The following is a 26525-nucleotide window of genomic DNA, read 5'->3' as shown; positions in this document are numbered from 1 at the left end:
TTCTTATTGTTCTGACATTATGACAAACAGTATAGGAGTCCATGAACTTGTCCCTCCATATTTCTTCTGAAGATACTTCTCGAGGGACTTGGAGGAAGCTTGATTTGTTGTGTGTGACATTTGGCATTATCTCACGCTGAATTATTTATTCACTCTAAGTGGTCAGAAGTAGCATGTTGTGCTTTTTAAGAACCACTGGATGAGGATACAGACTCCGTAAAAAGAGCACTGGCTTCCTGGAGAAGAAGCTGCTAGAAAGGGAAGCAAATTGCTTCATGTCGTTTTACACTTATTTATACTCCCACCTCATTTCAGAAAGAATTAAGGCTGAACTCTTGATAATTGGTCTTGATAATGACCAAATTTTTAAGCTCTTGAATCTACAGCAATATCAGCTACTTGGTGATGTGCGACAAAGAATTCTTGACGCCTGTCACACACTAATGCTCCAAGTTCTGGAAGCACAGTGTAGAACAATGATGCTTTGTGTATCTTTACTATATGCTAACAGCTCACTCATTTCAATATACAAACTAGTCAGATATTTTGCTTGATTTTTAAAAATTATTTTAATTCTTCATTGTATAATTTTACGTTTTAGAGATTTAGAAATATTCACAAATACATCACTGAGGATTCTACAGAAAATCCACTATGAACTAGTATAAGGAGAAAAATAAAACAGGACAAAAATGGAGGAGGGTTTGCTGGATCTTGTAGCTAAGAAGCCCCAATGTGGAGCAGACTCCAAACATGGCTGGATTCTGGGCTAAAAAAATAATAAATCTGGTTTTGTTGTCAAGCTCTGTGTAGCAAGATGGCTGCAGAACTGAAGGAGAGGCTGCGATTGCAGTGGCCGACAGGAAGCCCTGAGCCAGTCACTGCTGTGTGGGGGCCGTGATGGTCTGACTGGCTGCACTGGCTCACGAGTCACCGCTGGATTCAAGAACAGGGGCACCCACAGAACCACGTGGACGGAGGAAGAAGGGACTCCCAAATGAAAGCCAGGTTGTTCCTGGAAGCAGAGTGAATGGGTGTTAGGCGGCCAAGAACAAATATCCATCACCCATATACTACTTATATTTGGGCATTTCAGTGAAACTCTTAGCTTAGGGCTCATTATCGTTACAATAGGTGGTTCCATAGCTTCTATTTAGAGTTATTGAGATAAATGCTCTCAATCAATAGTCCATACTATGCACTGTCTCCTTCCAGAGTAAGGGGATTTCTTTCTGGGCACACGGCTACCCAGAAGAAACACTGCATTTTCCAGTTGCCTTACTGGTAAGTGTAGCCATGTAACAAAGTTCTAACCAATGAGAAGTGAGTAGAAGTGATGGATACAATTTCCAGATCTTGTCCTAAAAGGGAAAGTGGGCTAGGCTACTCTTTCATATCTACGTATGTGTGTATATATGCATACGTACGTATGTGCACACATGTGTACATATGTGTGCACATGTATATGTTACATATGCATATTTATTTTTATATATATATAAAAAGGTGTAGCATAATCCACTTTCCCTTTTTAGATATAGCCTGGAGTTGTACACAACTATAGGATGGCTCATCCTGTTGTAGGAGGTGACATAAAAGTTTTATATATATTGGGGCTGGCTCAGTGGTGCAGCGGTTCCACATTCCCCTTCTCGGCGGCCCCGGGTTCGCCAGTTCGGATCCCGGGAGTGGACATGGCACTGCTTGGCAAAAGCCATGCTGCGGTAGGCATCCCACGTATAAAGTAGAGGAAGATGGGCATGGATGCTAGCTCAGGGCCAGTCTTCCTCAGTAGAAAGAGGAGGATTGGCAGCAGTTAGCTCAGGGCTAATCTTCCTCAAAAAAAAAGTTTTATATATGTATATATAATGTCATGTACATATATGACTTTCCCACTACAGGATAAGCCATCCTACCTTTCCAGATGAGGGAAGGTGGAGCAAAAACATAAGAAGCCTGAGACCCCAAACACGGTGGAGCCCGTATGTTATTACATGATACCTATGCTTTTATTGTTTTCAGACAGTTACTTGGGGGTCCCGTTTACAGAGGCCAAATCTACAGGGTATCTAATACAGTAGTGTTGACACCATAATCTATTCATCTTAAGTAATTATTTGATGCAAATAGAATTGTTATTTATTCTAGCTCTATAGGAGCTAGAAGACATGACCTGTTAACTCAAGAACTTAATGACTTCTCGCCTAAAGGGAGGTGTGAGCGCCAAACCTTATTGAGCCTTTCCTTTGGGATTATCACTATTTCAAAGAGCAGGAAATGTCTAACCAGGGAAAGAGAGGTCTAAGACAGTGGCTTTAAAACCATTTAAAAAAGATGTTCACATATTTTCTCTCTTTTTAACCACGGGAATAACTTTTTAACTTCAATCGAGCATCAGAGCATCTAATGAACAGTCCAGTGCTCTTCCAGACTCCTCAGGCTTTCCCGCTCCACGATGCTGGCACTGCCCAGCAGAAGGGCTGTCCCCTCATTCTGTCCTTCACACTCTCTGGACTCCAGGTAACACTCGCTGTCTTAGGGGGGATGAGAAAGCTGTCTTTAAGAAGTCAAGTGCTATCATGGAAGATGGAGCAGCCTTGTTCCTTGTGCAACAAAAATGAAACTTTATAACAATTATACCTGGCCAACCACGGAATCTGCCTGAGATTTCCTATTATTGGAGGTATTTAAACAGAGAGTAGATGATTATTTAAGAGCGATGCTGTTGAAGGGACTTAGGCCTTGCTCCCTCTAATTTGGATTTTAAGATTCCCATTAGTTTGAAGAGTGATCCTGGGGCCAACACCTGGGAGGCTAGGAGGCTGTCCTGTAGCTTTGGAGTCAAAACTGCACAAAATGGCTTCATTGTCTGGTCTGAAATATTTGGTCTTCTAAACTCTCAGGTCCTCATATTAAAATATACGGGGAAAAAAAACTCCAAAGACAAAACAAACAAAAAACCAAACGTCACCATCTGAGCTGGGCTGTGCTGCAGGACCCTTCTAGGAGCATCTTCTCTGGAACTGGCTCCCTGAAAAATCACATGGGAAAAGTCAGGGATCCCAGTAGATTCACCGAGTCAGTGAGATTTGACTTCTGAGTTTTCCCTGTCTTTGTGTTATCCCCTCTCTTCTGGGCACTGTTTAAAAAATCATCACCTTCAAGCTTTAGGTCCTTCATTGGTGCTGGCTTTGGGCAATGAGCTCACAGACTCAGTTAAGTTTGGGGATCAGGGCTTGCTGAGTTTTAATATGGTGATTTTTAGGAGCGCTCAACTCAGGACAACAGGGTTTAGCTAAAAGGTACATCTCTTTAACTATAGGATTTATACCAACAAAAGCCAACAAGACTGGGGGGTGGGGGGGGGGCGGTGTTGTGATCCTCTTTCCACCTTTAGTGGGGAGAGTCTTCTTGGCAGCTCTTGAATTTTTTTCTTTTTACAATCAGTTTGTTTAAATCAAGAACCAAATAGGGTCACATATTTTTACGTTTTGTTTACATGTCTCTCCTAAACTCTGAGTTCCTTCTCTGGTTCTGTCCCTCACTTTCTTTTCCCTGGAATGTTTTTGCCATTTTTCCTGTAACTTTTCCCACAGTCTGACTTTTACGAACTGCGTTCACTGATGCTGTTTAAAAGATTCCTCTGTCTCTTATATTTTCTGTAAATTGATGCATCTAGAGGCTCAATCAGATTTAGGTTCAGTTTTTCCGCAAGAATACGTTGTAAGTGACTGTGTGTATTCCTCAGGAGGTACAATGTATCTGACTGTCTTTCTGTGCTGTAAGACGGATCAGCGGATTCAGGCGTTGCCCGGCTGAGTCACACATTATAAGGTTCCGTCAGCTTTCCACCTCATGCTTTTAGCAGCCCTCATGATTTTGGCTCACACCCACTATTTCATTAGGGGTTGCCACACCACGATCTTCCATCATGCTTGCTTTACTTTTTAGCTAGAATCTCTCTTACAAAGGGAACCTTTATTTCATCAACTAATGGTTGCCCCGAGATACAGTCTGTACAGGAAAGACAAACAACTGTTTGGTTCTTTTTTATGTGTAAGTTGGTTCCTAAAAGAAAAATACTACTATTTCTCTCTACCCACAACTCTTCTGACACCAAATGTGTGGGGTTTTCCCTCACATTCAGCAATTCGGACACTAAGCGCCTGGAGTTGGCGCAGACAGAGAGGTTACGGGCTCAGCCTCACAAGGCTGTCCCCAACTTCAGGTGCCAGACGCAAATTCGGGGTACCTGTACTTCTGACCAATCGGTTATAAATTGGGGGTTCCCACACCTCCCTCTTCAGGTTCAATAATTTGGTAGAATGGCTCACAGAACTCAGAGAAGCACTTCTATCACCAGTTTATCACGAAGGATACAGCTCAGGTACAGCCGGAGGGAAGAGTTGCTCAGGGCAAGGTATGGGGATGGGCGAGGACCTTCCATGGCTTCTCCTTGGGCACCACCCTCCCCTAACCTCCACGTGTTCCCCGACCCAGAAGCTCTCGAACCCTGTTGTTCAGTTTTTATGGAGGCTTTGCTGTAGGCATGTGTAGGCATGACTGATTAAATCATTGATCACTGGGGATGAAGTCCACCTCCAGGGGTCAGGGGGTGGGGCCAAAAGTTCAGACCCTCTAATCACATGGTTGGCTCCCCTGACAACCAGCCTCCTAAGTCTCATCCTTAGAAGCTTTTCAAAAGCCACCTCATTAACACAAACTCAGGTGTGGTTGGAAGGGGCTTGTTATAAATAACTGAAGATGCCCCTCTCAGCCCCATCACTCAGGAAATCCCAAGGGTGAAAGTTCAGGAGCTCTGTGCCAGGAACTGGGTGCAGAGATCAGAGAAGTATTCACTAGCTCTCCAGCATCCTCCAAAGGTGACCCATGAGGGTTTCTTTCTTCTGTCGTCATGAAACCTAGCTACACATGAGATGACCACAAGTATGGCTAGCTAAAATTAATGTCTATTACACTCCTTTTTCAATTTTCATGTTGTAAAGGAAATCAATTCCACCTCCTACGGTATCAGACATTTGAGCTACTATGGTGTCAGTCACCGGCTGCTATGACAAAACGCCACAGGCTGGGCAGCCTAAAAACAACAGACATTTATTTCTCACACTTCTGGAGGCTGGAGTCCAAGGTCATCATCCAGCAGAGTTCATGTCTGGTGAGGACCTGCTTCCTGGTTCATAGCTGCGTGGAAGGGGTGAGGGGGCTCTGTGGGGTCTCTTATAAGGGCACTAATCCCATTCATGAGGCTCCACCCTCATGACCTGAGCACCTCCGAAAGGCCCCACCCCCCACCATCACATCGGTCGTGAGGATTTCAACGGATGAATTCTGAGAGGACACACACATTCAGACCGCAACATATGGTTATTTTTTTTTTAAGTAATTGAAAGGTAAACTCTAAATCCTGGGTTTGTTTTTTTTAAGTAACACGATGAAAAATCAAAATCAAACAATTATAGACACACAAACAGACACACGCCTGTTTATCGAAAGCAAATGAGGTAAAGACGCGTCAGCTGCATTCATAGTAAAATTTTATTTGACTCGGGGAATATAGGGTCTTCACATTTCTCAAAATCGAATCCTAATACAGAAATATCTGTAACGCTTTTTTGAGGTGTTATTATTAGGAATACTCCAAATGGCACACTTGTCTAAATCTAGGACCTTGCAGAGAGACAGGCCAGCCAGGCTTGCAGTACAAGCTTGGGTCTGATCCAGTCTTAGAAAAAGCACGGAAACTCAAGGTATAGGGACAAGAAAGTGTAGGAGGGAGAATATTAGGGGCCAGAATCCCCTTTGGTTGTTTTCTTAGCAAAGAAAAGCTGCAAATGGCACCTGTGAGCAGCTTTCTCTACTCTGAGAGCCGTAAATTACCTTAAGCTGGAAAATAAATTTCTATCGTTTCGTCAGCAGCTTGCTTGATTATTAAATCCTTGTAAGCCATTCAAATATTTTTGATTTGCCAAGTACCGCCAAGGTGCTGGAGACACAAAGGTAGAAATCCAGGATCTCTGTGTTCAAGGAATTCACAGCAGAGTGGGTGAGGCAGACGGCCGGGCAGGCGGCCTCAATAGAGGGCTCTGAGAAAGCCTCAGCGTGATGAGTTTTCCTCCAAAATAATCACGACATAATAAGCCGGAGGGAAAACGTATGTCTCGCATTTGCCTAGAAGGGCATTTTCCCCACGCCCTGTCCACCAACCTGTTGCTGATGCATGATCTCGGAGGGATGCAAACACAACCGCATCCTTGGCCCTGGACACAAACTTGGCCCGTAGATAGCCACCCTTCTGACGCGGTTTCCAGCCCAGCTAAGGGTCTGCCCGCCTCCTCACACGAAGGCTTTCCCTTTCCTCCTTAGGATGCAGGTGCAGGCCACAACTGAGCAATTAATATTGAAAAGATTTCAGCACTTACCTAAGTGGCCACTGAAAACCAGCATTTGTTTCCAAAGGTTTTTTTCCTCTCTTTGTCTTTTTTAGCTCCAGACCCTGTGTTTAAAGGAAATTCAAACATTGACTAACACAAGCAAAAACCTTGAACTTGAATTTCTTGCAAAGGTCTATGTTTATGCTCTTTAAGAACATGTATCTTTTTGCTTCATATGATGATAGTAATAAGAACAGTATCTTCTATTTTATAATGCTCTTACCTTTTGGAAGTGCTTTTCTATCAATTGTCTCAGATTTTGCAGTCTGTGCCCCCTCCAAGTGTAATGTAGTCATTCTTAATTTCATGGTCTATGTCTAAGAGGAAAATCTGACGTTATAACATGTTCGTGGATTTCTCTTAAGTAGTATTGCCTTTCAACTAGGCAAGCAGATGTCTTTAATCTTTTAAGCAAATATGAATTGATAGTTGTTTTCCTTAAGCCTAGTTATCACCTGATACTGATTGATCCTCTCACCTGCAATAAACTAATTAATTAACATTCAACATAGGCCATAATAAAGAGAAAACCCCTAATTCTTCCAACTACTTTTATATAATGTTTCAGACATTTATAACCTATTTTAACACAGTCATTTTCATTCTCACAGCATATTATTAGACAGTCAAATTGAAATTTAAGATTTTCTTTTTGCAACATGCATTCATTGTCGTTTATATTTATCACCGTTAAGGGATTACAACCAAACGATAATCGGTCTCAGGGTAGGGGAAGGAGCAAGAATGCAATCTGCCAAATTGGAGGAAAGGTTTAAACTCCATTTGTGGAACCACATGGACTGTATTCCCATCCAAATCGAGAATTTAAAATGCAGAAGTTCTTGTGACGCAGCAAACAATGAAAAGTCAAAAATGGAAAGGCATTCAGCCCGAAATGAATCACCACGTAAAACGAAAAAAATGGAAACACCCACAGATTTCATTATTTGAAGGGAAAAAAAGCTTCCTCTATTTTACAGCAGAGAATAAGGAGAAGACGTGGAGAACGGCTCGCAAGAAGGCAGCAACTTTCCTCAAGGATCGTTACTTAAGAATGCCCCCAAACCCAGGAACCTCCATACAGGATTCTAAGAAGTTACCTTGTTGAGATAAATCATTTAAACCAATAACTTTGTTTCTTTTTTCTTACAACTAGAAACGCTTGTTCACTGTAGAAAATATAGATGAACAAAAAAAAAAAAACACAACAAAAATCAACATAAGCCAACCATCCAGAAATACCTACTATTAGCACTTTTTATCAGTTCAATGTTTTTTAGTATATTTACAGGGCTGTACGACTATCACCACAATATAATTTTAGAACATTTCATCACCCCCAAAGGAAACCTGTTAGCCGTCCCTCCCCATATTCCCTCCCATACACCCCACCCCACCAGCCCTAGACAACCAGTAATCTTCTTTCTGTCTCTATAGATTTGCCTATTCTGGACATTTCATATAAATGGAACCACAACACGTGGTCTTTTGTGACTGAATTCTTTCACTCAGCTTAATGTTTTCGAGATTCGTCCAAGTTGTAGCATGTATCAATACTTAATTTTTTTATTACTGAATAATATTCCATTGTATGGATATACCATATTTTGCTTATCCATTTATGACGGACATTGGGCTGTTCCCACTTTCTGACTGTCATGAATAACGCTGCTGTGAATATTCACGCACAAGATTTTGTTTGAACATGTGTTTTCAATTCTCTTGGAATCTAGGAGCGGAATTTCTGGGTCATATGGTAACTCTATGCTTAATGTTTTGAGGAATTGCAAGATTAGTTTTCCACAATGGCTATGTACACTTTATATTTCCATCAGCAGTGTATGAAGTGTATCCAATTTCTCCGCATCCTTGCCAACACTTTTTATTGTCTGTCTTTTGTGTGTGTGTGTGTGTGAGAGGAAGATTTACCCTGAGCTAACATCCATTGCCAATTCTCCTCTTTTTTTTTTTTTTCACTTGAGGAAGATTAGCCATAAGCCAACATCTGTGCCCATCTTCCTCTACTTTGTGTGTGGGATGCCTCCACAGCATGGCTGATGAGTGGATAGGTCTGCACCCAGAATCTAAACCTGCAAACCCAGGCCACTGAAGCAGAGCACATGGAACCTTAACCACTCCGCCACAGGGCTGGGCTCCGTGTCTGTCTCTCTCTCTTTTTTTAAAATAGCTATCTTAGATGGGGTGAAGTGGTATCTCATTGTGGTTTTGATTTGCATTTCTCTATTGACTCATGATGTTAAGCACCTTTCTAAGTGTTTATTGACTATTTGTATATCTTCTATGGGAAAACGTCTATTCAAATTCTTTGCCCTTTTAAAAACTGGATTACTTTTCTGTTTATTGTTGAGTTGTAAGACTTTTTATATATTCTGGATATAAGTCCCTTATCAGATATGTGAATTACAAATCCTTTCTCCCATTCTGTGGGTTGTCTTCTCACTTTCTTGATGGTATAATTTTCAGCACAAAAGGTTTAAATTTAACTATTTTTTCCTTTTTTTTCTTGTGCTTTTGGTGTCACATCTAAGAAGCTTTTGCCTAACCCAAGATCACAAAGATTACTCCTGTTTTCTTCTAAGAGTTTTATTAATATATTTTCAGAAAATTGAGCCTGTTTTTTTCTCTTAATAGCTCACTTACATCCTCTCACCTCATTAAATATTCAACATAATTTTTAACGGCTGCATTATATTCCAGATGAACATTATTAATTTAACTAATTCCTTTTTGCTGAATATTTAGGCTGTTCCCAGAATAATATTATTTGCAAATAATGTAACAAACACCTCCAAAATATACCTTTATATGCATCAGTAATTAGTTTGCAATAAAAAATGCTAGAATGGGCATTGCTAGGCATGAATACTTTTAAGCACCTGATACATTCCACCATCATGCTCATTGATTAATAGCTTACAAGAGCATCAGCTTCTCCACACTCTTCCTAAACTTGGATATTATCATTCTGAAATTTTGAGCAATTTTGAATTCACATTTTATCATGGACTTAGAAGAATAGGGACATCTCAAAACTAATAGTTTTTGACAGATTGACTAAAAGTCAAATAATCAACTTTTCCCCACGTCTTAAAGACCTCCAAGTTTAATGTTACTTTCCTTTCCTATAGGAAGGACTAATTTATTTTGCTTCACAGGGTAAACCGCCATTGTGAGAAAACATTTCAAATGAAATAACCTAATGAAGCAACTAAGAAGATACAGACTTAGAGAAATAGTGACCCCGCCAGCAGGGTCTCCCTTGGTTACTTCCATTGACGTGGTCACCAAGGTTGAAGTCAGCTATGTATGTCCAGGGATCTGATCAGGCTGACTGGTCTCTGGTTAAAGGATCCAGGATAACCAACTCACAAAAGATTGATATGTAAACTGCACCAGCCACGTGTGGATTTCTCGTGAGTCACCCCTCCAACACAGACCAGGCTGCTCACGGTGTGTGCTCAGGGTCATATCCCTTGGAAGGTGCCTGGCACGTAGAAAGTACTCAATAAATGTCAGCCACTATGATTATTGTTATCATTTTATCATTATTATTATAATGCGAGTATTGCTTTGATGCGTCTCCCCTTTATTGGGAACATATTCTGATCTTGAGGTGGTTCTTGATCTTCTGGGGTCACGTTCACTTTGAGAATCTGATGAAATCTATGGAGACGTTTAGCAGGCGAGGGGGCTGGGGGAGAAAGCCCCTGTGCACAGACCACGGAGAATTTTCCGGCCTGAGAACCATGCTCTTTTCTCACCGTGGCCCCCTCCCTTTCTCCCTTCTAGAGGAAGAATGCCCAGATTTGGGTTAAGAGTGAACGTACTCAACGTTCACAATCAGGCAGCCAGGACACAGGACTGAATTGGGACACAATCTCTTGGCTTTTTCCTTTCACGTTGCCTTCTGCCCCTCTTCTCTTCTTTCTTGGAAATATCCCGCCCGCCTCAGAAAGGCCCAGGCCTGCCTGTAGTTAAGGCGGAAACAGTCCTCATCCCGCCTGGCTCTCTGCTCTCCTTCTCTCTTCTCTCTCTCTCTCTCTTTTTAAAATTGATTTCAATATTCATGTGGACGATCCATTGGCCTCTCGGATCCTCAGCTTTCTTGGCCTCCAAAACATAATCCTCCACCCCACCCCCAACGTCCATGGTCACAGTCCTGGTTTTGCCACGACAATCCCTGCGCCACCTCTGAAACCCTGACTCTCTGGCCACCACCCCCATCCTTCTGGCTCCCCTCCTCTGTGTGTAGCTCCTGCTCCAGCAACTCTTTGACTCCATCAAGAACTCCCATCCATAGACTCTATCATCTTCCCAACTAGAATCACCTCCCACGTCCTCACATCCCTCTCTTCACCCAGCCCAACGTCCATAATGTTTATAATCATTTCCTTGAAAATGCCCTAAAACTCCTTGCCCCCTCTCCGGGAGGTTCCCCTGGTGTATTCATTGGGAAAGGCCTCCACTCTGGTTATTCTCAGTGATCTGCCCACTTTGGGTCAGCATTAGGGCAGCTGAATATGACTGAGCTGGTCTTATTCACCACATCCACTGGTCTCCTTGAAATTCATGGCCCCAAATCTAAATCAGGTGCTTAACATTGCTGAACAATCCTATTATATTTCTTGGAATGTTCTGTTTCTTACTCTTCAACAAAACTATTTCACATTTTGTCTTTTCAAACCTCCTGAATTATACCACCTCTCCCTAACCCCAACTGCAGCCCCACCCTCACCCCTACCTTTTGATCATAAAATTTAAAACTAAAGAATAAAGCAGACAAGGGCCACTCAAACTACAACCTCCCTTCATATATACTCATTGTGAGCTGCCTCCCAGTCCTGGGGATCAAGTGTCCTTGCTCATTTCAAAGGCCAACCCTTCTGCTGTGTTCTGGATCCCATGCCAGTCTTGCATCTTCAAGGACTTTGCTCTGGCAATTACTCCCTCTCTCATGTGTATCATCGATTTCCCCTTTTCTGATAGTTTATTTTCACCAGGAAACACTATCCCATAATAGCTCCTATTTTATAAGAGAAAAAAAATGACCCTTTTTTTTTGAGGAAGATTATCCCTGTGCTAACTGCTGCCAATCTTCCTCTTTTTGCTGAGGAAGACTGGCCCTGAGCTAACATCCGTGCCCATCTTCCACCACTTTATATGTAGGACACCTACCACAGCATGGCTTGTCAAGTGGTGCCATGTCCGCACCTGGGATCCAAACTGGCGAACCCTGGGCGGCCAAAGGGGAACGTGTGCCCTTAACCGCTGTGCCACCAGGCCGACCCCGAAAAAAATGATCTTGACCACGTCTCTCTCTCCAGTCCTAGTCCAGTTTCTCTGCCCTCTTCATAACAAAACTTCTGGAGTTTAACCGTAATCGCTGACTTCACTGGTTACCTCACCTTCTCTCCTCAGCCCATTTCCCCTGAGCCTCGTCTTGTCCAGGTAACTAAGCGCTTTCTTGCTGCCAGACATGACGGTCACTTCTTTGTTCTCATCTTACTTGAATCTCTGAGCAGTATTAGACACGCTCTCTTTTTCTTGAAATATTTTCTTCTTTTGGCTTCCAGGGCAAGACGATCTCTGGGGTTTCCTTCTTCAGTGAAGTTTATTCTCAGACTCTCAGAATTCTCAGTTCTTCTTCTTCTACTCAACTTTTAAATCCTGGAGTGCCAGAGTTCTCTGTCCTAGGGTCCTCTTCTTTCTCCACACACATGCTCCCAAGTGACCACTGCCAGTCCCATGGCTTTAAATACCATTTACGAAGCCACAGGAGGAAGAGACAGGAGGCTGAGGGGAGGGTAGGAAGAAAACTGCCTTTTTGGGGCTGGCCCCGTGGCCGAGTGGTTAAGTTCATGCGCTCCGCTGCAGGCGGCCCAGTGTTTCGTTAGTTCGAATCCTGGGCGCGGACATGGCACTGCTCATCAGACCACGCTGAGGCAGCATCCCATATGCCACAACTAGAAGAACCCACAATGAAGAATACACAACTATGTACCGGGGGGCTTTGGGGAGAAAAAGGAAAAAATAAAATCTTTAAAAAAAAACCAAAAAAACAAAAAAACTGCCTTTTTGTTGTGTACCAATTTGTACCATTTGATTTTTTTTATACAACAACTAAGTATTACATATGCAGACAAATTAAGATTTAAGCAACTACATGACAGAGAAATAAATTTCTCTCTTGTTTAAGTCACAATTAATTGGGGTCTTCCTTATGTGCAGCCAAGCTGAATCTTGACTGACACAGAGGGACAGGTTGAATCTGGAGGGCAGAAAAGGGGTAACTAGGAGTGTTAGGGTCCTGGAGGGGCAGGTGGGGTGGGGTCCCAAGTCCCAGTGGAGGAATCCACCTTCTGCAGGAGATGGGGACATTCTCCACTGGCACGGGGGAAGGAGTTGAGAGCCAACGTGGATACAGGACGGTTATGTGTTTGATAAGAAGCTGTAGGAGGTGGGTTCATGTCGTCCACGAAATATGAGGCAAGGTTCTCTACTCAGCGAGGGAGGGAACGGGACAGTGGAGATGGGGGGAAGGGACCCTGAGGTTTGGAGAGAGTGATGGTTTAAAATAATTTTCCTGCGAGTGGAAATGCAAGTCGATTGGAGAAAAGCAACAGAATGGTTGAGGTCCCATCTGTAGCTGGTGACCATGAGTTTACGGGGTGGAACACAGCAGGAACGAGTTGGGACCTTCTTGGTTCAAATCCAGGATGTGCCAGTAAACAGTTGTCTGGTCTCAGGCAAGTTAGTTAAACTTCGTACCTTATTTGTAAAATGGGGGCTCATTCATTTATTCAACAAATATTTAGGAAGTGTCTACCAGGTGCCGGGCATCGTTCTTGGGGTTGGCGATAAAGTCAAAACAAAGAAAAAGTTTCCTCCTTCACGGACCTCGGGATAGTCCTTCCTACCTCACTTTTAGGGATGCTGTGAGGTTACACGAGATTCTAACTGCATCAGTTTTAAGACGTACACTTCTTTTTTCCACATCTTAAATCTCTGAAATTGAGATGCATCTTCCAATTAACTGTCAGGGTGTTTTTCTTTCTTAGTGTTGCATAAAATAATGGTGCATCTTACCGTCAACGGAGTTTTAGATTCAATGAAATATGATCGTACTTGGAAAAGCCTGATCAAGCGCCTGGAAGGCTACAGACTGCAGGACTACTTTCAATAGCAAAGAACTGAAAACAACCCGGATATTTATCAACAGGAGACTGGAGCTATAGTAAAAACACCCAGCGGAGGGCTGGGAGGAAATGCAGGCTATTTCCATACCCTGCTATGATGTGGTGTCCAGGATATGTTGCTAAGTGAAAAAAGACGGATAAAAGTGTTTAGACAAGAGATAAGAGTATGCTTCTGTTTTTCTAAAAAGCAGAGGCATATATTTGTGCAGAGATACAAAATATTTGCTTATATTTTCAAAAAGGAAAGAATAGACAAATTTTTTTTTTTAAAGTAACCTGTGGTGGGGGGTAATGAATAAGGCTGAAGGACTAGGGATAAAAATTCACCTTTTCAGAATAGACATCATTTTGTAGATTTGATTTCAAACTGTGTAATAGTTTTATATAATTATGTATTAAGTCAAAATGGAAAAGAAAAGCAATTCCTAAAAACCAAAAGTAAAACGAAACAAATGAGCCCGCCTGTGTAACGATTTATCAATTAACCACACAGAAAGGCATCATTTCACACGGTTTGAAAACACAATGATTTGACTCTACATCCCTGGTGGGATACACCTGGAATCTTTTAAAAATTCAAAGACACTTTAAACTGTTTTCAGTAATCATGTGTTTAGCAATACTCTTGGTGTTGTTACTCTGAAACTATTCTATATATAACAAATAATCATATTAATGTTTTTAGAAACCCAGATCTTCAGTGTAGGAGAAAAGTGATGCCAATACAAAATCAAAGACATTAAATAAAAATCGTGCCATCCTAAATTTAAATTGAATGACCTCAATGTTTTTTTCCTCCTAAAAAATAAAAAAAAGAAGATTGTTTAGCTGTGTCCACTAAAAAGGCTTAGGAACAATAACCAATTTAGTAGCAATTAGCATCCCTAATGACTAGACTGTGTCTTTTAAATACTGTTTTCCATTCAACGCAGCCCAGGAATCCAGGCTCCTGGTAGAAACGGCTGTTTCTTGGTCTGGGGCAAAAGTGTGTAAGCTGAGCCTGGACCATCAGACCAGAAAGTAAGGAAGCTGGTAAAGCCTAACGGGATTGTGTCTAAAGGACCCAGGAGTCAGCTTGAAGAGGTTCCCATTGTCAAAGACGGGACAATTTCAGCTTCAGAAAGAATAATTAGTGAAATGAACTGAAATGCACCAAATATGTTAAAATCTTTGCGTTCATAGAGGTTTAAAAAAACCCAAACCCTCATAGCTCACCTCTGGAGGATGCTAGGGAACCAACTCCTCAGACCCTTGGTTACGAAGCAATGTTATGGATCAGTATGTTCCATGCCTCGACCAGGGGTCTGTGCAATTCTGGTGCATCTCTAGTTTCGGTGAAATAGCTCTGGCTTATTGTAGGCCTGCTGAAATTAACCCTCCTCCCAGCACAAAATCTAAGTTGGAGAAGACAGAAAAGGAAGACAGAAGATGGCAGAAATCCTGGGAGAAAACAGAGAAATTAATAGACCCGTGGTCCCAGGGTGATTGAAAGATGATCACGGTGGGAGAAGCTGGACAAGGAAAGCTCGAAGGAAAGGTGGCTGTTGCCAGATAACAGAGTATCTGAATTGGTGCTCTCAACGCACCCACTGCTGAGAAATTGTGAGCTGCCCAGTAAAACTTCAGATGCTCTTCCCTTCGTCTCTGGAGAACTTATCATCGCAGCAACACGCCTAATCTTGAAAGGGAGAATCCAGGACCGCATGGTTTCCTCTGGAAAATTAAGGCACACTGGCAGCAGGTTCCTAAGTGTTCTAACGGTCACAGCTCTTGATACCGAACCTCTTAATCTCAAGCCCGTATGCCCGATGCGCAGCAAGCCAGACACTGAGACATCTGTGCTTGGAGAGGGAGAAAGGCCCCATTCGAGTGCGCTAAGACGAGAAGGCAGGAGCACGGGTTCGCTCAAATCCACCTTAACCAGAGCAAAAAGCAGGGAGGTTTTATAGAGCTAAGGGGCATGGCAGGAGGAGCTTCAGAGAAACAGAGGGGTCACCCCCATAAGCCCCAGAGCAATCTGCAATGGCCGCTGGGGGCCGGCTGTCTGGTGATCACAACTTCCCCAAATGCATTCTCTTTCTTCTGCAAAACAAGCTCATAAATCCTCAGACCTGAGTCACCGCTCAAGTTAGACAAGACGACAGCAAACTGACAAGACTCATCTACGTTCGTGCTGGGAACAAGGTCAAAAGGCAACCATGTTCTTCCTGAATATCTACAGTAGCCCTCAGGTACCCGGCTTCCCTCTCCTACGCTGTCTTCAGAGAGCGACAGCTTTGCAACGTTTAATCTAATGAAACCTGTACGTCCCTCCCTTCGGGAAGGTTTACAGAAGCTGACTCGATAGCTTGGTACCAGGCCATTTTTTCCTAACCATCCATCTTGACATCTTCACAAGCGCAAGTTTCAGAACAAAAGTAGAGCTGTAACATAGACCTAGTTTTAATGGGCCATCTCCTAATTTGGTGTCCCAGACACTTTACTGTCAAGAATTACGTGCCTCTGTGAATACACCTGTGCCTGGAGTTTGGATAGAAAGAATAATATTGACCACTGAGATCAGAAACTCTAGGATGTATCAGAGATCAGTAGGAAGACATTTCTAAAATTAACGAAACATTTAGCACGCTCTTGTGAGTATTAAATGTATCTCTATAAAGCTTTCATCTTCGTGTTATGTTTTGTGGTTAATATAAAGCTACATAGTATGTGTTGAACTTGAGTGTCAACCACGACCCCTCTCTTTCACCCTCTGTGTCCAAGCAGGAAGGGCTAGCGAGTCTATTTTCCATATATCTCTCGATTCTGTCCGCTTCTCTGTAGCCCCACTTCCACTTCCTGAGTTCAAGCTGCCATGTTCTCTAGTCTGGATTACTGCCTCAGCCGCCTACCTCCGTTTTACCCCCTACAATCTTTTCTCTGCATTGCAGCATGAAGGAGAAATAAACCTCCATTGTTATATGCCACCGAGATTTCGGGGTCATTTGTTACTGCAGCACAACATGACCTAAGTAGACTGATACTGGCTTCTTCCAGCTCCTCGGCTGTGCCAGACTCTCACTTGGCCTTTCCCTCCTCTTCTCTCTCCTGCCTTAATTGCCCAATCCCTACTCAGCCCTCGGATCTTAGTTTAGATGTCACTTCCTCTGGAGAGCTTTCCCTGGTCCCCCATGTCTGGCTTATGAGACCATCCCATACATTCCTACGACATCCTGTACTTCCCCCATCATAGAATTTCTCGTGTAATTGTTTCTCTCCTTTCCTGTCAGCTTGGGTGAGGGCAGAGGGTGTCCTTCTTATTCCTCTTTATAGTCCCAGGCGTGCCATATGGTAGATGCCATAAGTCTGTTGAATGAGTAAGTAATTCAATTATTAGAATTTGAAGCCTCCATCATACTGCTTATCAAGAAAAGGTGCTGAAGGCAGAAAGTAGTGGGGTCCAAGTTCTGGTCTGATTCATTGTGATGGCACGAGGGAAAAAACATCAATGGCAGTCAAGTGCTATCAACCCGTGCTTTCCTTCTCCACCTTGATGTAAACTTATCCAGTTTTCCCAAGCCTCACATCTTAAAAGAGTAGGAGTAGCTATAAATGAATAGGTGTGAGGCTGAGGCTCCTGAGATGAAAGGATGAGAGGCATCATTATTTCTGTACGTGTCTCAACAGCACAGGAGAACACACACATCAGCTCACATCATTGCAGCATTTCCTGTTCTAACGCACAGCTTGGGGCAAACTCTTAGAATGGTTAGGTAGGAGGAACGCATTCCACAACTCTGTCCCACTGAGTCACCCTGGATATTTTCCTGTTCCTTCCTGCCATAGACCATAATGCATGAAAGGAATGTGTTAGTAAGACCACCTGTGATTTCCATGTGAACAACTACAGGTAAGGCCTTCTGTGGCCCCACAGTTAACAGACCATCACAAGACCATGTCGGTGAAGAAAACAGAAATACCAGTGTAGGTGAATTGGGCTGTGCTCTGGCAAGACATGAGAGGCAATGTGAATCTGAGCTCTTTATTAAAGAGCATACAGTGGGGCTGAGCCACGTGTGAGACCTGAGTGGTTCTGAGGTTTGGCTTTTTAACCCTGAAAGACAGAGAGCTTGAGGCTACGTAGGAAGCTTCATGGAGCAAACCTGACTCACATGCAGAAATGAGCTGTACTACTTCTGTTACCAGGCTGGACATTAAGAATGAAGCGTCTGGAGCCGGCCCCATGGCCAAGTGGTTAAGTTTGCACACTCTGCTTCGGCAGCCTGGGGTTCGCTGGTTTGGATCCTGGGCGTGGACCTACACACCGCTCACCAGGCCATGCTGAGGCGGTATCCAACAAAGAAGAACCAGAAGGACCTGGAACTAGGATATACAACTCTGTACTGGGACACTGGGGAGAAGAAAAAACAAAGAGGAAGATTGGCAACAGATGTTAGCTCAGGGCCAATCTTCCTCACCAAAAAGCATGAAGAAAAAAAAAAAGAATGAAGCAGCTCACATGTAAAGACTCACTAGTTTTCCAAAAGTTACAATAAGAATGTAAATGTGTACGGCAAAGGTCCAAAGCTTCTGGGAGAACACCAACAAAAGGAGCTCAGGGTTACAGAACACATATTAGCTTGAGTTATTTCTGAGGTTTCCAAAGGACTGGGAAGTGCTGGGAGCGCTAAAAATAGTGGTTAGAACCAGGTCCCTTGACTGAAAGTTTAAGGGACACGGTTTTAGACGTGACATACAGAACCGGGTGGTGTAGCCTAGCGGATTTAGGAGACAGACCCAGGCTTAAGTTCTCGCTGTTCCACCACTACCTGTGTGCCATTGTGCAAGGCGCTTAATTACCCTGTTTCTTCATTAGCACAATGGGGATAAAATACTTTATAAAGTTATACTGAGTATTAAACGTGATGCTGTTTGTTAAACACTTTGCCTGTTGCCTGGCCTTAGAGAGAATCTAATTAAATGGTAATTATAATCAGTGAAGAACTGGGCTGCCGTGGAAGGTAGGAAGCTCACTGTCTTTAAAGGTATTCAACAAGTCAGCTGGTCATGTGGCAGGTGCTGTAAGACACTCTTCCCGTCCGGGCATGGAGAATGGCCGTGGCTGTGATGGGACTCGGTGACTGCGTCCAAATCTGAGATCCTATGGCATGTTAATGCTTCAACTGCTTTACACTTATTGATTCTAAAATGAAACAGCTCCCAAATACACAAAACTAAAACTGCTGGAACTACAGGGAAAAACAGACAAATCCAGCATTATAATGGCAGACTGACTGGTCTAGGTTATCTATTAATGGGCAAGACGCTTACTGATGGACAAACGTGAACATGAACCTTAGTAAAGATGTAGAAATTCTGAACTACCAAGCTGGATTTATTTGATATATATCACAGCACCTATCTATCCGTTGGTGAAATAAACATTCTCTGGCTTAGAACACTTATAAAAACGGACCATGGACTAGTTCATAAGGCAGGTCTCAAGAAACTTTAAAGAATCAATATCATATTTATTCTCAGGTCACAATGCAATAAATGTATATGGAAAAAATATAAATATAAATATATTTTGAATTAAAAATACTTTGACTCATGGTTTAAAGAAGAAATAATAATGGAAATTTTAAAATACCAGAACTGAATAAAAATACCATGTATCAAAACTTGTGGGATGCAGACAAAGTAGTAATTTGAGGAAAACTTATAGCCTTAAATACTTACATTAGAAAAATAGATGGGGCCGGCCTGGTGATGCAGCAATTAAAGTTTGCATGTTCCGCTTCAGTGGCCCAGAGTTCGGCGGTTCTGATCCTGGGTGCGGACATGGCATCGCTTGGCACACCATGCTGTGGCTGGCGTCCCACATATAAAGTAGAGGAAGATGGGCATGGATGTTAGCTCAGGGCCAGTCTTCCTCAGCGAAAAAAGGAGGGTTGGCAGCAGATGTTAGCTCAGGGCTAATCTTCCTCAAAAATAAAATTAAATAAACTTAAATTAAAATTTAAAAAAAGGTTAAAAAGGAATATGCTAAACTCAATAACATTATTAAAATAACAATAGAATAATCTGAACTGAGTAGAAGAGAGAAAGAAAGAAAAAAAAAAGAACAGAAATCAGTGAAACAGAGAACAAACACACAACAGAATCAACAAGGTCAGAGCTGATGCTTCAGAACACTGTACAGTAACACAGACTTTCCTGTGAGATTAAGACAAAAATAAGAGGAGGGTCAAGTAAGTGTTAGGAGTGAAAAAGAGGCATAATTACATATAATAATATTTTTTAAAGATAAAAATGGATAAAATGAACAACTTTATGACAATAAATATGAAAACAGTCGAAAAGGACACTAAAAAATACAACAGTAAAACTGACTCGAGACTCAAGAATTCCATGAAAAAGGCCAACTAGTCCTTTGACTATTAAAGATGATAAATCTAAGGGTAAAAATCTTTCCACACATACAAAAAGACTCCAGGCCCAGATAATTTCATAGGGAGTTCTACCAAACTTTCAGCAAACAGATCATTTCAATCTCTATAAACTATTCCAGAGAATGGGGGGGGGGGATATTCCCCCAACTCATTTTTTGAAGACTGCATAACCACGGAGAGGGTGAGATAGGAGAATGGGTCAATCTCACTTATAAACATAAACTTAGAAATCCTAAACAAAAAGTTAACATAAAATATCAGGTATATAAAAGATAACATAGCATGGCCAAATTAGGTTTATCTCAGGAATGCAAAGGTTTGAAAAACCTATAAATATAACCCTTCATATTGATAGATTAGGGGAGAAAAAATCTTTTCCTGATCTCAACAGATTTAAAAAAGAGAGGAAAAAAGCATCTGATAAAATCCAATACTCATTCATGATAAAACTTTGAGCAGATTCAGAATGAAAGAGAAGTTGCTTAACTTGATAAGCGTATTTGAAAAACCTGGAACACACATGCTTGATAAAGCGTATTTGAAAAACCTGGAACACACATCATTCTTAATCAGGAATCATGTGAATTAAAGTTTTCAAAATCAGGAGCTAAACAAGAATGTCTGCTATCATCACATTTAACCAGCGCTGGACGGAGATTGTAGCCGGCACAGCAAGATAAGGGAAAGAAGAGGAAAAACGAACTAGCATTACTTCACATCTGATGTCTACACAGAAAACCAAAAATAATCTACACATTATTCATTATTAGAAACGTGAAGAGCATTTAGCAAACCGGCTAGAATATCAATATATGAAAATCAATGTTATTTTTATAAACCAGCAAATGATTCAAAAACATAAGTTTTTAAAAGGAGACCACTAACAATAATAATAGAAATGGTAATGAATCTAGGAATAAATCTGGTCAAAATGGGCAAGCACCTCTGGAGAAAATCAGAAAATTCTATGGAAACCATTAAAGAGAGGCTAAATAACGAGAAATTGATAGGAAGACAGTAGGTAAAATCAATTCTCCCCTCAAACTGACCTGTAGCATTAATGCATGTCCAATCAGAGGCACATCAGGACTTTTTCGAGGAAACTGAGAAGTTGACTCTAAGATGTATGAAAGCACAAAGGGCCAAGAGAAGCCAAGACACTCCTGAAGAACACCTCTCAACCAGACAGACAAACAGAGAGAGGGAACCGACTCTGGACCCAGACGCGTGCCTTATGGAAACCTGACATGTGACCAGAGACAGCACTGCTGATCACTGGAGAAAGGACTTTAGGCAATAAATGGTGTTTGGACCATTGGCTGGCCATTGGAAAACCTACAAACGGATCCCTGCTTCATACCAGACAAAGACCAATTCCACACGGATTAATGATTTGAATGTGAAAGACAAAACTTTCAAAGTTTCCCCCCAAATTCTAGGAAATACGATTCTCACTTTAGGGTAGGCAAGGACTTTTTCTTTAATAGACGCTTTTTAGGGCAGTTTTAGGTTGACGGCAAAATTGAGTAGAAGGTACAGGACTTCCCAAAGACCCCCAGCCCCATTCACACACAGCCTCCCCCATTATCGACATCCCCCACCGCACGGATGACCCTGCGCTGACTCATTATTATCCCCTAAAGTGCAGTTTACATCAGGGTTCCCTCTTGGTGTCGTGCATTCTCTGGGTTTGGACAAACGAATAATGACGTGTCCACCATTACAGTACCACACAGAATACTTTCACTGCCCGAAAATTCCTCTGTGCTCCTCATCCCCCTGCCCCCCAACCCCTGGCAGGGCAAGGATTTTCTAGATGCCGAAGTTGCTAAGTACAAAAGAAAAGACTGACAAATTTAACTGCATTAAACTTAAGAACTTTCACTCATCAAAGGACTCCATAGAGAGAGTGAAAAGATCTTAGACTGGATCCTGGATTGGGGAAAAAAGCTGCTCTAAAGCACATTATTGGAACAAATGGCAGAATGTCAATATAGCCTCTATATTAGACACGAGTATTATATTAATGTTAAACTACCTAAATTTGAAAGTGGTTCTGTTACCGGCACATTGGGTTCTTGTTGGCCCCCAGGATGGAAATCAAGAGAGACAAGAAAGTGGAGTAGAAAAGTAAAAGTTGATTAGCTCATGCACAGGGCAAGGATGAGGGAGCCGGTGCAGGAAGGAAAGGGGCAGGTGACCGGCTCTTAGGGAGCGGGATTGTGGGGCTTTTATTAGGCAAAGGCTGGGGAGGAGGGCCCTGTCCTGGCCTGTAAGGGGGAGTGGGGTCTCCTTGCACTTGTGCTGTTGCACTACATGCCACCACACGCCCTGCGTGTATCTTAGGATGCTAGCACTCCGCCCTGAGTGTGATTTTCACTGTGGTGATGGCGCTAGGCTCAGCTTCAGTCAGCTCCTGGGTGCTGGGGTGCGTCGTAAGCCCAGGAGAGTCCTGAAGCTGCTGAACTTGGATCCTGGTGGCCTCTATCCGATTCTCCCAGCTTGCCGATTGGTTGGGGGCCTTATCTTGTGAGGCCAGGGGCCTTGCAGATGGCCCTGTCTCTTTAGGCTGGTTCCTGTCTCAGTTCTGTAGGTACAGAAGAGACTATCTGTTCACAGAGATACGTGCTGCAACTTACTTTTAAATAGATCAGAAATATATATACATATATATAGATATAGATACAGATATATACAGTTTCTCTTATACACAAATATAGCAAACTGTGAATCTATATGAAGAACATGCATACGGGAGTTCATTGTGCAGGACCCCTTCCTCATCCTCGTCCTAGTGGACGCCTGAAACCATGGATAGTACTGAACCCTGTATATACTACATTTCTTCCTATACATACATACCTATGATGAAGTTTCATTTCTAAATTAGGTACAGTAAAAGGTTATCAACAATAACTAATAAAAAATAGAACAATTATAACAATATACGGTAATAAAAGTTACCGCAGATCTTAGCAACCTCAGCATACGATTTTTTTCTTTCCTTAAGTGGAGAAATCTCACCTTTACACTTTAGGGCTTTTCTCTGGCACATCCAAATTGCCAGCATCACTACCCTTGTGCCTTGGGGCCGTCGTTAAGTAAAATAAGGGTTCCTTGAACACAAGTACTGCGATAGTTCAGTAATCTGATAACCGAGACGGCTAAGTGACTGACGGGCGGGCAGCATCCACAGCATGGAGGTGCCGGACAAAGGCATGAGTCATGTCCGGGTGGGACAAAGTGGGACAGCGTGAGATTTCATCACACTACTCATCACGATTTAAAACTCGTGAATTGTTTACTCCTGCAATTTCCCATTTAACACTTTTGGACAGGGGTTGGAAAGTGAAACTGTGGAAAAGGGGGCTACTCTTTCAGTCCTGAAACTTTTCTGAAGTTTGATTTTTTTTTTTAATAAAGTGAAAAAATTTTTTAAACTTGAAAACACATACTATAAACAGGGAGAAAATATTCGCAACACATACAATTGACAAAAGATTGGTACTGAGAATATATATATGTGTGTTTTATTTTATTTATTTATTTATTTTTGGTGAGGAAGATTGGCCCTGAGCTAACACCTGTTGCCAATCTTCCTCTTTTTGCTTGAGGAAGAGTGGCCCTGAGCTAACATCTGTGCCAGTCTTTGTTTTTTTGTATATGAGCCACTACCACAGCACGGCCACTGACGGACGAGGGGTGTAGGTCTGCACTGGGGAACCAAACGCAGGCCGCTGAATCAGAGTGCTCTGAACTTAACAACTAGCCCACCGGGGCTGGCCTGGCTGCGTACTCTTCCATCTCTTCTTCATACAGCAATGATTTCTGTAATACTGTTTGCTATAGAGAGAATAAAAAGATTATGAATTCTTTCTTTTAGCCTGGTTTATTAAAATGTTTTATTATTAATATTTGGGATGTAAAAAGCACATGTCTTCACATCCAGACAGACTCACTGTAGTTTTGTTATAGGTTGTGACCTACCAACCCAGGGAGTCTGATAAATGTTACTTTGTGAGATTCGCATCAATCAAGAAAAAGTGTGAAGTGCACTTATAATCATCATGTAATCATGAATACATTCCTGATGGGAAAGAAGTTCCACTTGCCCAGGCATTGGTCAGAATTGGAGCCTCTGCTTATGAGTTTATGCACCTAATGAATTTCACAGACTAGCCTCTAGCTCCCTACATGTCAAACTACATCCCCCCACCACGCTGATACCCCCAGCGCTGGATCCTGCAGGCCACACTCCTCACATCCTGATACGATCTCTGTCTGCAATTTCCTGCTCTGGGGTGAAAAGCAAGAGCTTAACATGAACAGACTGCAAACCTCATAAAGACACTCAATGAACTCAAAGAAAATACGTCCGCAGCTCAACCAGCCTCGGCTCCATTCCCAAGTGCCTGCAGCCATCCACCACCACCCAATTTGAGAAGTGTCAAAGGAAGGGAAGCCATAGAGGAAAGAGAAGGTGGTCCTACTCCATCCTGGTTTAAATCTCTTTCTTTTGCCGATTTTACAAAAATATGCGTCCACATGAACACACTGCAAGACTCCTCTTTTAGGGCTCTGGAAAGAACCCACGGCGGGTCCTGAAGCTTAAATTTCATTAGTTTCGTCCTATATTTGCCTCTAATTATAACGAAACACTGGCGACAACTCAAGTGGAAAACGGATAAAGAACGATACACACGGGCCGCCCGGTGGCGTAGCGGTTAAGTTCCGACGTTCCACTTGGGCAGCCCGGGTTCACCGGTTCAGATCCCAGGTATGGACACGGCACCACTTGTCAAGCCATGCTGTGGCAGGCATCCCACATATACAAGTAGAGGAAGAAGGGCACGGATGTTAGCTCAGGGCCAGTCTTCTTTGGCAAAAAGAGGAGGATTGGCAGATGTTAGCTCAGGGCTAATCTTCCTCAAAAAAAAAAAAAAAAGAAACAGAACTAGACATAAAGGACTTGACGGACACACAATATTACAGCAGTGAAAATAAACATTCTATCGCTTGTTTACTCTTAACAACATAGATGAGTCGAAGAAACAAACGCTTGAGGATAAAAGCAAATCCCATAAGGCTATATATGTTACGTTATTTTTATAAAGCTCAAAAGGAAGAAAGACAACAACATATCCTTCAGGAATGCATCCAACTGTGATAAAGGTACTTACTAAAAATGACAAGGAGAGACAGAACTCGGGGTAGCGGGGTGGGGCGGGGGTGAGGAAGAAGCAAGAGGCAGAACCCGGCAGGTGCACGCACCTCTGCGTAATGTTGGTAACCTGGCGGAGTCACAGCCTTCCGTTTTCTCAGCGTGCTTTAAAATGTACACACTTGCTCATTATATTATTTTGCAGGCGTCACGTATTAGACTGAAAATATCCTAAAACCCTTAAGACAGTACTTGAAGTCGTCAGCCTCTGCCCTCCCCCATCCCCATCCCATCTCCACCGCAAGCTGCCTGGGGCTCGGGGCTCCAGAGGCCGGAGAGCAGAGAAGGGACAAGCCACTGGACCGAGAGCCGGGACTTGGCTTATTCTCCTTTGGGGGTGGGGTCTGGTGTGGCGATGTGCGAGCATCATCCACTCTACCCAATAAGCCGCATTAAACCTACTCCGGTTAATTTGACAGCTGTTCTGCCAGCTCCAGGCAGAATGGGTTTGCAGGCCCCTGCCCTCCCTTTCACACTCAGACGTCCCACTTTCTGAGCGCACCAGGCCCCGCGCCCCGCCTGCTTCCTTCCGGGCCGTCTGACTCTTTTTCCCCAGTCCCGGCCCACTAGGTTACGTCGATCCTTCCCGGAGGATCCCAAACCTCCCGTCCCTGCAGACCCGGCCCAGCCGCCCCGGGCTCCGGGCTTTACCTCCAGCCGGCGCGGGGTGGGGGGCGTGGCCAACGCGGACTTCCGGCCACGCCCCTCCCGCCACCGCTCCCAGCCGGGCTCCGCCCCCGCGGGGCTCCGCCTTCCGCGCCGCGCCAGCTCCCAAAACCCGGACAAGTGGACTCCGCGCTCCGCCGCCGGGGCACGCCGGAGTGCCGCCCAGCCGTCGGGGGGTCGTCAGGAAGCCCGGCCCCGCGCTGGAGGAGGAGCGGGCCCGCGCGGAGCGGACCGGCCCGGGCCTGCGCGGTGAGTCTGCGGCCTCTCCCCTGGCCGCGGGCGCCGGGCCGCGCCGAGGGCGGCACCCCCCTGCAGGCCCCCTCCCACCCCGCCGTCGCCCCGCCCCCGTCTCCTAGCAGCGCCGTGACGTCACGCGCCCGGGTGCGGCTGCCGGGCGGGTGCGGGGCGACGCCCGAGGGGAGGGGGGGCCGGGGCGCTGGGGGGGTCGGGGTGGGGCGACGGCGGGAGTCGGGGCGTGGGTGGGAATGGGGGTCGCCGCCGCCTGCCCCCCCCAGTTCCCGAGCGCGTTCACCGG

At 43.6% G+C, this 26525-nt stretch overlaps 1 protein-coding gene and 1 long non-coding RNA gene across 7 annotated transcripts in view; one reads left to right on the top strand and one right to left on the bottom strand.

The window, feature by feature from the left end:
- Positions 1-574: 574 nt before the first annotated feature.
- On the bottom strand, positions 575-26112 carry LOC124248668 (uncharacterized). Of its 3 annotated transcripts, none has more exons than XR_006891117.1 (5): positions 25976-26112; positions 6676-6769; positions 6441-6514; positions 2972-3031; positions 575-1015 (listed from the first exon to the last, which is right to left on the bottom strand). It is a non-coding gene; the product is annotated as an uncharacterized LOC124248668 (long non-coding RNA). The 3 variants fall into 3 exon arrangements; XR_006891116.1 differs by lacking the exon at positions 25976-26112 and adding an exon at positions 17821-17951; XR_006891115.1 differs by lacking the exon at positions 25976-26112 and having other exon boundaries at positions 6676-8341.
- The window catches only part of DDX59 (DEAD-box helicase 59), a 30536-nt gene continuing 30096 nt past the window's right edge, over positions 26086-26525 (top strand). For 3 of the 4 annotated variants that reach the window (XR_006891114.1, XM_046679030.1, XM_046679031.1), the window contains exon 1: positions 26086-26239. The gene's annotated coding sequence lies outside the window, so the exon portion shown is untranslated. The remainder of the gene's footprint in view (positions 26240-26525) is intronic. The other variant, XM_046679027.1, reaches the window with a different exon arrangement.

Source organism: Equus quagga, chromosome 12 (genome assembly GCF_021613505.1).
Source record: "Equus quagga isolate Etosha38 chromosome 12, UCLA_HA_Equagga_1.0, whole genome shotgun sequence".
Lineage (NCBI taxonomy): Eukaryota > Metazoa > Chordata > Mammalia > Perissodactyla > Equidae > Equus > Equus quagga.
This window is presented reverse-complemented; position numbering and strand designations above follow the sequence as displayed.